Genomic DNA, 15,103 nt, shown 5'->3' on the forward strand with positions numbered 1-15,103 from the left:
TACAACTTTTTTGTCTGTTCATTGTCTGTGGACACTTAGGTTGTTTTCATGTCTGGTCCATTGTAAATAATGCTGTTCTGAATATGAGGGTGCTGATACATTTTTGAGTTAGTGTTTTCATTACCTTTGAGTGTATTCCCAGAAGTGGAATTGTTGGATATGTGGTTGTTCTATTTATAATTTTTTGAAGCTGTTCTGCACTGTATTCTGTAATTTGTAATCCAACAGCGGCACAGGAGGGCTTTCTTTTCTCCACATCTTCACTGGCATTTATTATTGCCTGCCTTTTGACAGTCACCATCCAGGTGTGAGGTGATGTCCCATGGTGGTTTTAATTTGCAGTTCCTAATGACTAGTGATGTTGGATATCTTTTCATGTACCTTTTGTGTTTTCATATATTTCTTTTGGAGAAATGTCTGTTCATGTTCTTTGCCCATTTTTTTATTGTTATTTGTGTTATACGCTGTTGAGTTTTTTTTTATGTTTTCAGTACTAACCCCTTATCAGATACATAGTTTGCAAGCATTTTTTTCTCCTTTTTTAGGTGTCTTTTCTCTTTTATGATGGTTTCTTTCATTGTGCAGAAGCTTTTTAGTTTTATGTAATCTGACTAGTTTATTTTGTTGCCTGTGCTTTAGGTATCATATCCAAAAACTTATTACCGAAACCCATATCAAGGAACTTTGTTCCTATGTTTTCTTCCAGGAGTTTCATGGATTCAGGTCTTACATTTAAATCTTTAATTTTTTCAAGTTAATTTTTGTGAATGATATATGATACAGGTACATTTTCATTCTTTTCATATGAATATCCAATTATACCAGCACCATTTATTGGAGAGACTTTTCATCATCAAGTATATTCTTTGCTTCTGTGTCAAATATTAGTTGACTGTGTATACTTGGGTTTATTTCTGGCCTCTGAATTCTGTTCCCTTGGCTTATTTGTCCTTTTGTTTTTTAGCACTGGTACCATACTGTTAGTAGTCTTAGATTACAGCTTGAAATCAGGAAGTGTGATACCTCCTGTTGTTCTTTCTCAAGATTTCCTTGGCTATTTAGGGCTTTTCATGGTTCCATATAAACTTTAAGACTTTTTTTCTACTTCTGTAAAAATAATACCATTGGCATCTTTATAAAAATTTCATTGAATCTGTAGATGGTTTTCAGTAGTATTGACATTTTAAAAATACTAATTTCAAACCATAAATATGGGATGCCTTTCAATTTATTTGTGTCTTTTACAGTTTCTTTCATCAGTGTCTTGTAGTTGCAGCACAAACATCTTTTATCTCCTTAGTTAAATGTATTCCTAAGTATTTTATTGTTTTTGAAGCAATTTCTTTATATTCTTTAACAAAAATTTTGTATTAGTGTTTAGAAATGATAGTGATTTTTGTATATTAATTTTATATCCAGGAGCTTTACTGAATTCAGTGATCTAACAGTTTTTTAGTTGAATTTAAGCTTATATAAGGGGGCTTCCCTGGTGGCTCAGAGGTTAAAGCATCCACCTGCAGTGTGGGAGACCTGGGTTCCATCCCTGGGTCGGGAAGATTACCTGGCGAAGGAAATGGCAACCCACTCCAGTATTCTTGCCTGGAGAATCCCATGGACGGAGGAGCCTGGTGGACTATATAGTCCTTGGGGTTGCAAAGAGTCGGACACAACTGAGCACCTTCACTTTCACTTTCACTTTCAAGTTTATGTAAAATCATTTGATCTGCAAATAGAGACAGTTTTATTTCTTTCTTTCCAATCAATTCTTATACCTTTTATTTCTTTTTCTTGCCTGATATAGTAGGACTTCCAGTACTGTATTGAATGGAAGTTTTGAGTGGGCACCCTTTCCTTGTTCCTGATATTGAGGAAAAGCATTCAATCTTTCATCATTTGAGTATGATGTTACCTGTGGGTTTGTCATATATGGCCTTTATTATGTTGGACATGTTCCTTCTATGCCTGCTTTAAGTGTTTTTATGATCCAAATGGATGTTGGATTTTATTGAGTGATTTCTTGCATTTATTGAGATGATCACAATACTTTCTCTATTCAGTCAGTATGATACATCAACATTGCATATGTTGACCTATCTTTGCATTCCAGAGACAGAGCCCATTTAATCATGGTGAATGATCCTTTTAATGTGCTGCTGAATTGAGTTTGCTAGTATTTTATTGAGAATATTTGCATCTGTATTCATAAGAAGATTTGCCTGTAGTTTTAATTTTTGGTAGTGTACTTTCTGGTTTTGGTGTCAAGATAGTGCTGGCCTCTAAAAATGAATTTGGGAATATTGCCTTCTGATTCTCTGTCTGACTGATCTTTCCATTGTTTGGGGTCAGGTATTAAAGTCCCCAGCTTTTATTGTCTTGCTGTTTATTTCTCCTTTTATGTCTGTTTTCACTCTATATTTTTAGATGCTCAGATGTTGGGCCCATAAATATTTATGATTGGTTTATCTGCTTGATGTATTGATTCCTTTATCATTAAAATAATGACCTTCTTTTTCTCTTTTTAGCATGTTTGGCTTGAAGTCTATTTTTTTCTGATAATGAGTATGGCTACCTCTGAATTTTTTTGGTTAGCATTGCCAACAAAGGTCCATCTAATCAAAGGTATGGTTTTTCCAGTAGTCATGTGTAGATGTGAGAGTTAGACTATAAAGAAAACTGAGTGCCGAAGAATTGATGCTTTTGAACTGTGGTGCTGGAGAAGACTCTTGAGAGTCCCTTGGACTTCAGGGAGATCCAGCCAATCCATCCTAAAGGAAATCAGTCCTGAATATTCATTGGAAGGACTGATGCTGAAGCTGAAACTCCAATACTTCAGCTACCTGATGCGAAGAACTGACTCATTTGAAAAAACCCTGATGCTGGGAAGGATTGAAGGTGGGAGAAGGGGACAACAGAGAATGAGATGGTTGGACAGCATCTCCGACTCAGTGGACATGACTTTTGAGTAGTCTCTGGGAGTTGGTGATGGACAGGGAGACCTGGTGTGCTGCAGTCCATGGGATCACAAAGAGTCAGACACAACTGAGTAACTGAACTGAACTGAACTGAACCTCTGAATTTTTTGGTTAGCATTTGATTGAAACATCTTTTTGCATCTTTTCACACTCAGTCTATAATAGCCTTCAAAGCTAAATTAAATCTCTTATGGACAGCATATTCTTGGATCATGTGGTTTTATCTGTTCAGCAATTTTCTGTCTTTTGATTGAAGAATGTAATCTTTTTACATTTGAAGTAATTATTTATGGACAAAAGCTTATCGTTTATGTTTTATTGTTTTCTCATTGTTTTATAGATCTGTTTTTCCATTTTTCTCATCCTGCTGTCGTTTTTGTATTTTGATGTCTTTTGGTGTCAGTATGCTTGGCTTTTTTATTGTGTTTTTTTGTGTAATTACTACACAAAAGTTTTGTGTTTACCATGAGGCTTACATTAAACACCTTAAATGTTAATAAGTACTTTTAAGCTTATAACAACTTAACTTTAATATAATTCATATGTTTTATACTTTTACTTAATCTTTCCCTCACATTTTATGTTATGGCTCTTAAAATTTACATGCTTTTATTGTCTAAATATAGACTATTGAGTTTATGGTTATCTTTGTAACATTCTTTTTTAAACTTTTAAACTAGAGTTGTGAGTTATGCACCATTTTTACCACATTACAAATTTAACTATGACTATATTTACCATTACCAGTAAAATTTAGTCTATATTTTTTTGGTATCACGTTAATTAACATTCTTTTACTTCTTCTCAAAGAACTCTCTTAAATATTCATATAAGCAAGCTCTGGTGTTAATGAACTCCCTCAGCTTTTGTTTGCGTAAGAAAATCTATCCCTCATTTGTTACTGAAAGGCACCTTTGCTGGGTATAGAATTCCTATTTGAGAGTTATTTTCTTTCAATATTTTTAATACGTCATTCCATTCTCTCCTGGCCTGAAAAGATTCTGTTGAGAAACCTTATGATAGTCCTATGGGGTTTTTCTTGTATTTATCTTCTTTTTTCTCTGCTGCTCTTAAAATTCTTTCTTTGTCATAGACTTTCAAAATTTTAGTTAGAATGTGGCTTGGTATAGCCCTATTCAGGTTCAATTTATTTGGGGTCCTTTGGGACTCATGGATCTGGATGTCCATTTTGCTCCCCAGGTTCAGGAAATTTTCAGCTGTTATTGTTTTAAACGTATTTTCTGTCACTTTATCTTCTTCTAGAATTTCCATGATGTGAATATTGTTTCTTTTCATTGTGTTGCGTAATTCCTATAAACTTTTTCATTCATTTTGCTTCTCTGACTGGGTGATTTCCAATGTCCTATTCTCCAGGTCACTGACTTTTCTGAGTGGTCAAATCTACTTTTGAAACTCTTCAGTTCTTCAGTTATTGTTTTCAACTCCAGGATTTCTGGAGGATTTGTTTTTTCTAAATCAAACTACTCACTTTGTTCATGTATTATTTTCATAATTTCATTTACTTGTTTACCTGTGCTTTCTGATAGGTCAGAAAACTTACTTAAGATAATTATTTTGATTTCTTTGTCTGACAGTTGATAGATCTCCATTTCTTTTATTCAGTTTTTGGAGCTTTCTTAGTGTCCTTTGGTGGTATCATATTTACCTGAGTTTTTATAACCCTTGATTCCTTGTGTTGTTGCCTGCACATTTGAGTAATAGGGGCTCATCCTCCAGACTTTATGAGTTTGCTTTTTCAGTCAGTTTTACACCAGTCAGCTCAGTTTGGATTCTAGGTGTGTCTTCTGGCGGTGTCTTTGGGCAGATAGGGCCTGCTATTATGGTCAGGGGCAATTAATTGTTCCCTCTCTGAAGATGGGGCTGGGACGGAGAACAGTTTGATAGGACTGCTGACTTGGATTCCTAACCAATTAAGTTTGTAGGGTGAGTTACAAGGTGGCGTGGATTCTCATCGTGCCTGCTAGATGTTTGAGTTTGAATTCTATATTCAGTAGTAGATGGGGCTATGAATTAGCTTTCCTTTCCTGTAGGACACAGTCCAGGGTCTAGGGGCTGTACAGCTTGTTGTTTGAGGGGCCTGTATCATACTGTTCAAGTGAGACCACTAGTTTGGCTCTGCCACAGACCAGGCTCTCTGTTCAAGTGCCACTGTATGTAGGGCTCTTGGATGGACTAGAAAGTTTCCCAGGTGATTTTATTGGATATACTGAAGGATATATTCAGCAATGAGTGGGGCTATGAATTAGAATTTCCACCTGGGTACAGTGGCAGAAGCAGCTCTAACACAAGGAAAGTTGTTTGCTGTCTTAATGAAAGTTGACCATCATCCCAAGTTCCCTTGCTCAATAGGTCCACTGGCTTTGCTATGCAGACTGTCTTCTTTATGCACCTTCCTCTTGGTTTGAGTGCCACTGGACTGCACAGCTTTCAGATGTTTTCACCAGCTTTTCTGATCAGATGGAGTCAGAAGACTGACTTACCAGCAGGTAGGGCTGTGTCTCAGCCCACTTGCCTCTGTTGGGTGGGAGGGGAATACTCCTGGCTACTTTCAGGTTCCCAAATGGACTCTCCAGTTGAGAGAAGCTAGGAGTTATGCTCAGCCTTGGTGTGGACTACTCTCCTTGCCTGTGCTTGCCACACAGGAACCCTGCACACCTAGTATTGCCTTTTCTCTGGGGGCAATCAACTGTGCTTGCCTGCCTCTTGACTGGCACCACTGGAGCCTAAACAGTGGTTGTTATCAGCCTTATGGTCAGATGGAGCCAGAAGACAGTCTCCACAGTAGGTGGAACAGTGACTTAGCACCTTGCCTGGAGGTTGGCAAACCAGGCTCTAGGGCTCACCAATCTCCTTGTTTAAGGACCTGAATCAGGCAGATCTGAACCCTACCAAATACCCTGGTCAGACTACACCTCTGAGTTGGTTTTGCACATGAACTTCTGGTTGAGATTACCATTAAGGCACTGCAGGTATGAACTCAGTCTTCCAAGACCACTGTGCTGGTTGGTGTAAGCCCTTCCTCCATTCTCCATCATATTGAGATTCCCAGTGGTTGAGCCCCATAAATTCCCCTGCAGTCATCATGGCATGAGACCAGAGTAGGGGCTCCTACAAAGTGACCCACAGTGTTAGGGGTGACTCATCCCCCGAGCTCTCTGTTTCCACTGGAGGCTCGGGGAAGACTTCTCCGAGTGGTGCCATGCTGGCCTGGGGAAGGGGCTGTGTGGTCAATGTGTAGCTGCTTCTCTTACCTTCTCGTGCAGTCTGTCTTGGTGTCTGAGGTGCAGAGGGTGTTTCTGCCTCACACCTGGGCTCTAGGATTCTCTCAGTGCTGTCTTCTTCTGGAATAGATGTTAACGTTTTTTCTTCTGATGGGGAGAGTAAGGAATGACCTATGACACCATCTTGGTGACTTTCACTCTCCTCAAGAAGTGACTTTTAAGGTGAGGCATGGCAACCCACTCCAGTACTATTGCCTGGAAAGTCCCATGGACAGAAGAGCCTGGAAGGTTACAGTCCATAGGGTTGCAGAGAGTTGGACACAACTGAAGCGAATTAACATAGCATAGCATGAGTAACTAGAAGAGCCCAACCATACAAAGATCTAAGAAAAGACATTCCAAACAGAAGGAAAGCAATGCAAAGGCCCGAGTTTAAAATATGTATTCGGCTCTTTTCAGAATAAAGTCTACCATGGTCACTGCCTTTTCAACAAAACAGAGAGGAAAGGTAAATGGTTAGACAGGGACTCCTTGAATAGTGCATCCAGACTGTATTTTGCAATAGCCATAAAATGATCTATTTTTCATATTTTTAACTTAGAGTTTCATAAGCGCTTCAGTGTCCTACACCAATATCTGATAGTTTGTCTTTAGAAAGCACCATTTGTATGCTGAAAGAACAGACGGTTCTTTCTCTTTTTATTTTTCCGTGCATACTAGAAATGTACTGAATCTAATTCTAATGCCAGTGCTTGCAGGAACAATTTAAGTATTGCATGACATAGTAGATATGAAATCAGGAAAACTGGTTGATCTGTTCATTCATATTTTTAATGAACCTAATAAGCATACTGAAAGATTTCCAGAATATTAAAATTGATGAAGAAACACCAGTGTCTGGTCTGTAGGAGCTTATTCTCTCTAAGTGTGTTTTTTTTTTTTTTTTAATTTTATTTTATTTTTAAACTTTACATAATTGTATTAGTTTTGCCAAATATCAAAATGAATCCACCACAGGTATACATGTGTTCCCCATCCTGAACCCTCCTCCCTCCACCCTCCCCATACCATCCCTCTGGGTCGTCCCAGTGCACTAGCCCCAAGCATCCAGTATCGTGCATCGAACCTGGACTGGCAACTCGTTTCTTACATGATATTTTACATGTTACAATGTCATTCTCCCAAATCTTCCCACCCTCTCCCTCTCCCACAGAGTCCATAAGACTGTTCTATACATCAGTGTCTCTTTTGCTGTCTCGTACACAGGGTTATTGTTACCATCTTTCTAAATTCCATATATATGCGTTAGAATACTGTATTTATGTTTTTCCTTCTGGCTTACTTCACTCTGTATAATAGGCTCCAGTTTCATCCACCTCATTAGAATTGATTCAAATGTATTCTTTTTAATGGCTGAGTAATACTCCATTGTGCATATGTACCACAGCTTTCTTATCCATTCATCTGCTGATGGACATCTAGGTTGCTTCCATGTCTTGGCTATTATAAACAGTGCTGCGATGAACATTGGGGTACACGTGTCTCTTTCCCTTCTGGTTTCCTCAGTGTGTATGCCCAGCAGTGGGGTTGCTGGATCATAAGGCAGTTCTATTTCCAGTTTTTTAAGGAATCTCCACACTGTTCTCCATAGTGGCTGTACTAGTTTGCATTCCCACCAACAGTGTAAGAGGGTTCCCTTTTCTCCACACCCTCTCCAGCATTTATTATTTGTAGACTTTTGGATCGCAGCCATTCTGACTGGTGTGAAATGGTACCTCATAGTGGTTTTGTTTTAAGCTCAGGGTCTGCCACCGTTTGTGTGAAGGTAGGTAATTTAATTGACTTCTCTTGGCATCTATAAACCATGAGGTAAGTTGCTTAGATGGAGCAGGAAATGGCAACCCACTCCAGTACTCTTGCCTGGAAAATCCCATGGATGGAGGGTCCTGGTAGGCTACAGTCCATGGGGTCGCGAAGAGTTTGACATGACTGAGCGACCTCACTTTCACTTTTCACTTTCATGCATTGTGAAAGTGGAGGAGCAACCCAGTCCAGTGTTCTTGCCTGGAGAATCCCAGGGACGGGGGAGCCTGGTGGGCTGCTGTCTGTGGGGTCGCACAGAGTCGGACACAACTGAAGCGACTTAGCAGCAGCAGCAGTAAGTTGCTTAGATAACTCTTAGGGTCTCCACTAGCTCTAAAAATGTCAGAGATTTGCCTTTTTAATTCCTTAAATAGATCAGATCATAGCACTCTGTCTTTCTTGTATACCAAAAGTAATGTTACTGCTGCTTTACTGCATGGACTGCAGCCTACCAGGCCCCTCCGTCCATGGGATTTTCCAGGCAAAAGTACTGGAGTGGGGTACCACTGTTAGTAGCAGGCAATTTGCCAAAGTAACGTGTTGGTCTGATACTGTCAATTTATAATACTTTATATTTTAGGTTTAGAAGCCCATTCTGTTCTAGCTTATTTTAAAGTGAACATTGCTCAGTCGTGTCCAACTCTTTGTGACCCTATGGACGGTAGCCTGCCAGGCTCCTCTGTCCATGGAATTCTCCAGGCCAGAATCCTGGAGTGGTTAGCCGTTCCCTTCTCCAGGAGATCTTCCCAACCCAGGGATCGAATCCAGGTCTCCCGCATTGCAGGTGGATTCTTTACTGTCTGAGCCACCAGGGAAGTTTATTTTAACTTTATCCTAAATCTTGTGCTGTGTCTGACAGGTTTTGAATACATTACCTTTTCACAAAAGCATTATGATCCTATTTACAAAGAGTTATCCAGTAATTGTTATGATTCATCTAGCTTAATTTGATACTTTTAAATGTTTAAATTATTTATCTTCCTTTAGAGAGCCATGGGGCTTCCCTAATGGCTCAGACAGTAAAGCATCTGCTTTGATCCCTGGGTCAGGAACATCTCCTGGAGAAGGAAATGACAACCCACTCCACTATTCTTGCCTGGAGAATCTCACGAAAGAGGAACTTGATGGGCTATAATCCATAGGGTCTGCGAAGAGTTGGACACAACTGTGTGACTAACACTTTCAGCGACAGTCATGGCATTCTCATAGAAACAGAAGAGAAGGAAGATATGACTCTGTACTAAACTCTTTGTAGCTTAGAACCAGTTATTTACTTAGTAGTAAAGATTACCACTTTACTGTTTTATTATCAGTATTGTTTTTTCTTTCTATATCCACCCAGTGACTACATTTGAATTTTCTAGATCTCATTTAGAATTGGATTTCACTTTTTAAAATTAGATCATACTTTGGCATAATAAATAGAGCAGAAACTTCAGTTTAAATAGCACTGTAACAAAACTTACTATAAATAAGCAGAAAATTTGTCAAATATCTCAACACATATTACCAATTAATATAATAAACTGCTGCACATCAGCTGCTAAGTAGATAAGGAATCATTTCCAGCTATCTTTTTTTGCACAATTTAAATAAATCCAAACAATTTTCTTAGTAAAAATTATTTTGGAGTAAGTACTCCAGAGTCCTTAGGAATTGTTTTATTCATATTTTTTCTAATCCCAGTTTACAGTGGTTAGAACTTAAAAAAAGATTAGATTGGTTATTGGTTCTAAAGTCATATTTTATTGAGTTTTACACCTACTCTGTGTGATATTTGAATGATGCCAAAGCTACATGTTGCATTCGAGATAACAACAGTATTTTTTCCTTCTTTCTCATTCCAATCTTTTGAAATGTAATGCATGGAATTTTTTTCATATGTTAAGTGTATCTCATTGCTGAATATAGTGTGCCTCACTGAAGTATTCACTTTGCCAAAAACATATCAGTCATTCACAAATATTCAGTACTCTGAGAATGAAATTTTTTTTAGCTACTTGTAGAGTTGGTAAAAGCATTTGCAAAGATTTCTAGCTCCACAGTGTTAGATATATTATGTGGAATCTAGGACTAAGTATTAGCACCCAGCATCTGAGGTAGCATTTTAGATATGTTAGACCTTGTAGGCTATGATATTCTAGACCAAAATTTGTAACTAGTTAATAGAAGGATGCTAATTGGTCTTCTGTTTTGTGGATGAGATAAAAATTCATTATAATTTTGGAGAACAAAATCGGTTTCACCCCTGGACACATTCTATATAAAATAAAATATCTATAAAATAAAAATAAAATCCCTGAGTTAAGACTTGGAAATTCAAATAAGAAAATCTAAAACTTAGAAGAATGGCTCACAAATAAAATTTACTCAGTGAATGTTTGTGGAATAAGTAAATGAATGAATGAATGGAAAACTGTCCATTTGCAGCAGCTGATATTTAAAGTGCACACATACTTGTACTTTATATGTTTCTCGGTCCATTATGCTGTTAGCTAAGCATAAAGATATACAATGATTTTTTTTTTAAGAGTCAGTTTTTAATTTAAGTGAAGTAAGGAAGAGCGTCTCTTCTTTTTCCATGATCTTTTCGTAGTATGTGTGCTCAGTTGCTCAGCATGTCCAGCTCTTTGCGACCCCATGGACTGTATAGCCTGCCAGGCTCCTCTATGGGATTTCCTAGGCAAGAATACTGGAGTGGGTTGCCATTTCCTCCTCCAGAGGATCTTCCCAACCCAGGGACTGAAAAAGTAGCATTCTTGGCTGTGCTTTAAAATCTTCATCCTCCTCCCTGTCAACTAGTGGGCCACATTATATTATCCTAGTTTATTATTTGTAGTATATTTAGTGAATTAAAAATCAAATGATCAAACTTGTTGCTTTAGTTTATAAAGTAAGTGTTAAAAGATCCTTTGAAAGAATTTCTTTTGTGTGAGATATATTTAGTCAAGTTCATATCCATGGAGCCCCTGGTGGCTCAGATGGTAAAGAGTCTGCCTGCAGTGCAGGAGACCTGGGTTCGATCCCTGTGTTGGGAAGATCCCCTGGAGAAGGAAATGGCAACCCATTCCAGTATTCTTGCCTGGAGAATCCCATGGACGAAGTAGCCTAGCAGGCTACAGTCTGTGGAGTTGCAAAGAGACGGACACGACTGAGCAACTTCACTTTCACTTTACACTATATCCATAGAAAATATAGTTTTACTTGTAAGAGGCCAAATGATTGAGTCTTTAGAATGTTCTAGGTAGCTGAAGTTATTCAAGTAGTATCTTTCTGGAAAAGAAAACATTACCTCACAATCCTACTCAGTAACCTACTTACCTGAAAACACTAACAGGAAAAGCCCAACCCATCCTTCCTCTACCCTCTTCAGAAAAGAGCCCTAGAAAGTGTTTTGTGTGCCAAGTTCAAATTCTAGGAGAATAGTAAATTGAGCCTCTGATCTGGCATAGCTGAAAAATCAAACATCTTTTGGCGTAAGAGTAAAAAATTACATAGAAAGATTATTTTAAAAGACCAACATCAGATTTTAGGCTTTTTTCTCTGAAAAAAATTCAGCCAGCATTCTCTGTAATTCTGATTTCTCTTTAAATAAACATGAATATATAGTTTGATTCCTAATTTCTTGGCTCAAAATTGATGACTTCACACATGCAAAATTTTACTTTCTAGTGTTTAAAGACAAACATTTGGAAAGGTTATGATGTGAAGAGTACCAAGTGCCTATGAGCGTTGATAAGCTTTGCCTTCATGACTCCCTCATTTCACTGCTTTCTGACTTTCTTCCTTCCTTCTGCCCACCCTCTCTTTCTTTTGTCCTTCTTTCCTCTTCCTTCCTTCCTTCCTTTCATTTTCCCTCCCTTCCCTCATCTTCTCTCTTTCCTTCCCTCCCTTCCTTTTTTCCTTCCTCCCATCTACTGTATCCATTTACTATCCTATAGGTCAGAAGTCTAAGCACAGGTTAGTCGCATCCTCAAGGCTCCAGAGGCTGAAATCAGCATGTTGGCTGGGGCTGCATTATCACCTGGAGTTTGAGACCCTTTTAAAGCTCATTCAGGCTCCTTTCACTCAGTTTCAGCTATCAGCTTTATGCTCATAACTCTCAAACCTCTAGCTCAAACCCCAGCCTTCCTCCTTAGCATTTAGAGCTTTATCGACCACTCCCACTATCCATTTGGTGGCCCCACATTTACAGTATTTTAAATATTGGAAAAAGAGTCACCTGCGTTTGTTTCTATGAATGATAACAATTCAAATAATGCATTTTGATAACGAGTTCTGAGAATTTTTATTTCCTTGTTTTACTCTCTATTTATAGGTTCATGGAAAAACGTGATCACTTGCGTTGGTAGTAACCCAGAAATTTGGAAATGAATGAAACGTTCAGCTCTGTAGATGCAGAGACTGCTTTGAGAGATTTCCTCCCCTCCATCCCTCCTCTCTGCCACTTGCAGAGTCTAGCCCAACTGCTCTCAGTTTTTCTGTACATTTGTTCTAAAGAATTAGCTGTTATCCATTAGACATCATATCGTGCCTTTGGTGTTCTCCTGTTGTCAGCCAGGCTTTTCTCACTGCTAATTTGATCACTTGTCAGTCTTTAGGGATAAGATTTTGCAGGTTGAGGAGTATGGGTGAAGCCAGGGTTGATTAAAGAAAAGGCCCTTTATTCTTCTTTTCTTCTGTTTTTACCCATCTGTTTCCTGCCAGGATTATGACAGCAGGGTGGAAAGTGGGCCTGTAATGCCAATTTGACAAGAAGCAGGGCAGTAAGGACAAGAATTTTCTTTCGTATGCTAAGGAACTCCTGACTATACTTCTGAAGTGGTCATTGAAATTATAGCTTTTCTGGCTGAAGTGCAATTTTTTATTTTAAAAATACAAATAATTCTCTTCATTTTCTTTTCTCAGTCCTCACATTTACAGTGTTATATAGTTAATTTTCCATTATGTTATACATATATTTTCCATCATTTTCCCTTTTAAAATAACATGAGAAAATTTCACCATAGACAAATAGTCACATAATTTTCAAATTTTAACTGAGCATTTAAAAGGGCACTATTCATTATGATTTCAGATAATCTCTCTTTTATTGGAATCTGTCTTTTCTAATTCACTCTGACTTTTATTAATGACTCAAGTCTTTGGTAACTTTTCTATCTGAACCAAAATCAGGGGTTTGAGGTGAATCAAAAAAGGATCTGGAGAGCCCAAGTTCCATGAATGGGCTTTAGACAGTCCCTGAATCCTATAAAGTTGTACACGCAATAATATATTTGTGTGTGTGAATATTTCTTGGAGACTGTCAGTTCTGTGTCTAATTCTCAAAGAAACTTGTGACCCCAGTAAATGCTGTTGGTGTTGTTCAGTTGCTAAGTCATGTCTGACTCTCTGTGACCCCATGGACTGCAGCATGCCGGGCTTCCCTGTCTTTCACTATCTCCCTGAGTTTGCTCAAACTCATGTCCATTGAGTTGGTGATATAAGTAATCATTTTTAGAAGGGATGATAACAAATTTGGCTGTTTGGATTCTTAAACCCAAGATCAGAAGATAAAGATTAAAGGCAGAGGAGGGTACTAGAGCCAGGGGACTTAACCCACAGCCACAACGCACAGTTGCAAGCAAGAAGGACCTGCCCCACCCCAAGTATTGAGAAGCTAGAGGTAGAACTAAAGCCTAATTCCATGAGGGCCGACCATCATGCCTTATGTTCCTAACGCAGCCAACACGTCACAGCACTGTGACCTCTGGTCTCACAGACAGCCCTGTGTCCTCCAAACTGTGGGCAACTTTAAAAGCAGGAATATTTCTAGTCTGTCTTGAAAAGAGTCCCTTAAAACTGGAAAATGGAATTTTGAAAAATATTTTGAGAGACGCTTTCACGCCATCCGGAGTGTTATTGCTATGTGAATTGAGATAGGTATGTGAGGTTGAGGCATGTGTCACCTGCCACCTGAGGGAAGCCCAGCACCTGGTTTGTTAGTTTTGTGCACTTCTGTGGGCTCTGTTAAGCGATTGAGAAACACTTTGTGTGGAATGAACCTCGAGCTTAGATTTGAGGCCCTAACTCACAGATCAAAATGAAAAAGGTGTTAACAGAAACTATAGTTTAGATATTATGCCTTGGAGAAAAATATTTCCGTGTATATTAATGAGCTTATGAGTGAGGTTATCACAGCTCATTTTAGGAAATATATCTGTCAGTGTAATCCTGTATAGAGAGAGTTAAAAAAAAGAGTGATGTTTGACTTGGCATAAAGTTAGTAACAAATTATGTTAGAAATGATGCCACTATTTTTCACTAAATAACAGACAGATGGAAAACAGTTATCATCTATCTAAAACTCAAGAATTTGTAAGGTACAAATATTAAGTATAAATAAACTTAAAAATGTCAATAGCTCAGTGGAAATATGGTCAAATATGTGAAGAACACATTCACAGAAAAAGAATAAAAGATGGCCAAAAATAATGAGTAGATGATTAATCTAAATCTTGATTAATACATCAGTGAAGTGCTAGTGAAAATGAAAAGACTCATCATATCCAGTATTAATTAGGGTTTAGAGGGAAAGGGCACCCTCATATATTAGTGGAAGAGCATCCTGGTGAAATTTTGAAGGTGCATAAATTACAGTACTGTCAACCTAAAAAATGTACATACTCTGCAATCCAATAATTCCACTAAGTACTGTACTGAAATACTTGTCCAAGTGTACAAAAATTTGTGTACTGGGATATTTATGTGCAGTGTTATTTATAGTAATGAAAAATTGAAAGTGGTTTAAGTATTGGGCAGTACAAAAATCAATTGCTATAATCCATACTCTGAAATGTTATGCAAGTCATTATAGTTAATAAGTAGTGTCTGAATATATTAAGAATGGAAGAGTTGGAAGACTGAACTACATATATTGCTAAGTGGGAAAAATTCCAAAATGTACGACTATATACACATAGGACTGTAAACTCAACTAATCTATGTTGTTGTAAAAGTAGAAAAGTAGTCAGAGTATTTTAATCT

General features: G+C 38.0%; 1 protein-coding gene across 16 annotated transcripts in view; it reads left to right on the forward strand.

The window, feature by feature from the left end:
* HDAC9 (histone deacetylase 9) overlaps positions 1 to 15,103 on the forward strand; it is a 1,049,156-nt gene that overhangs the window by 485,539 nt on the left and 548,514 nt on the right. The window lies entirely within an intron of this gene.

The sequence above is a fragment of the Bos indicus genome, chromosome 4 (genome assembly GCF_029378745.1).
Source record: "Bos indicus isolate NIAB-ARS_2022 breed Sahiwal x Tharparkar chromosome 4, NIAB-ARS_B.indTharparkar_mat_pri_1.0, whole genome shotgun sequence".
Lineage (NCBI taxonomy): Eukaryota > Metazoa > Chordata > Mammalia > Artiodactyla > Bovidae > Bos > Bos indicus.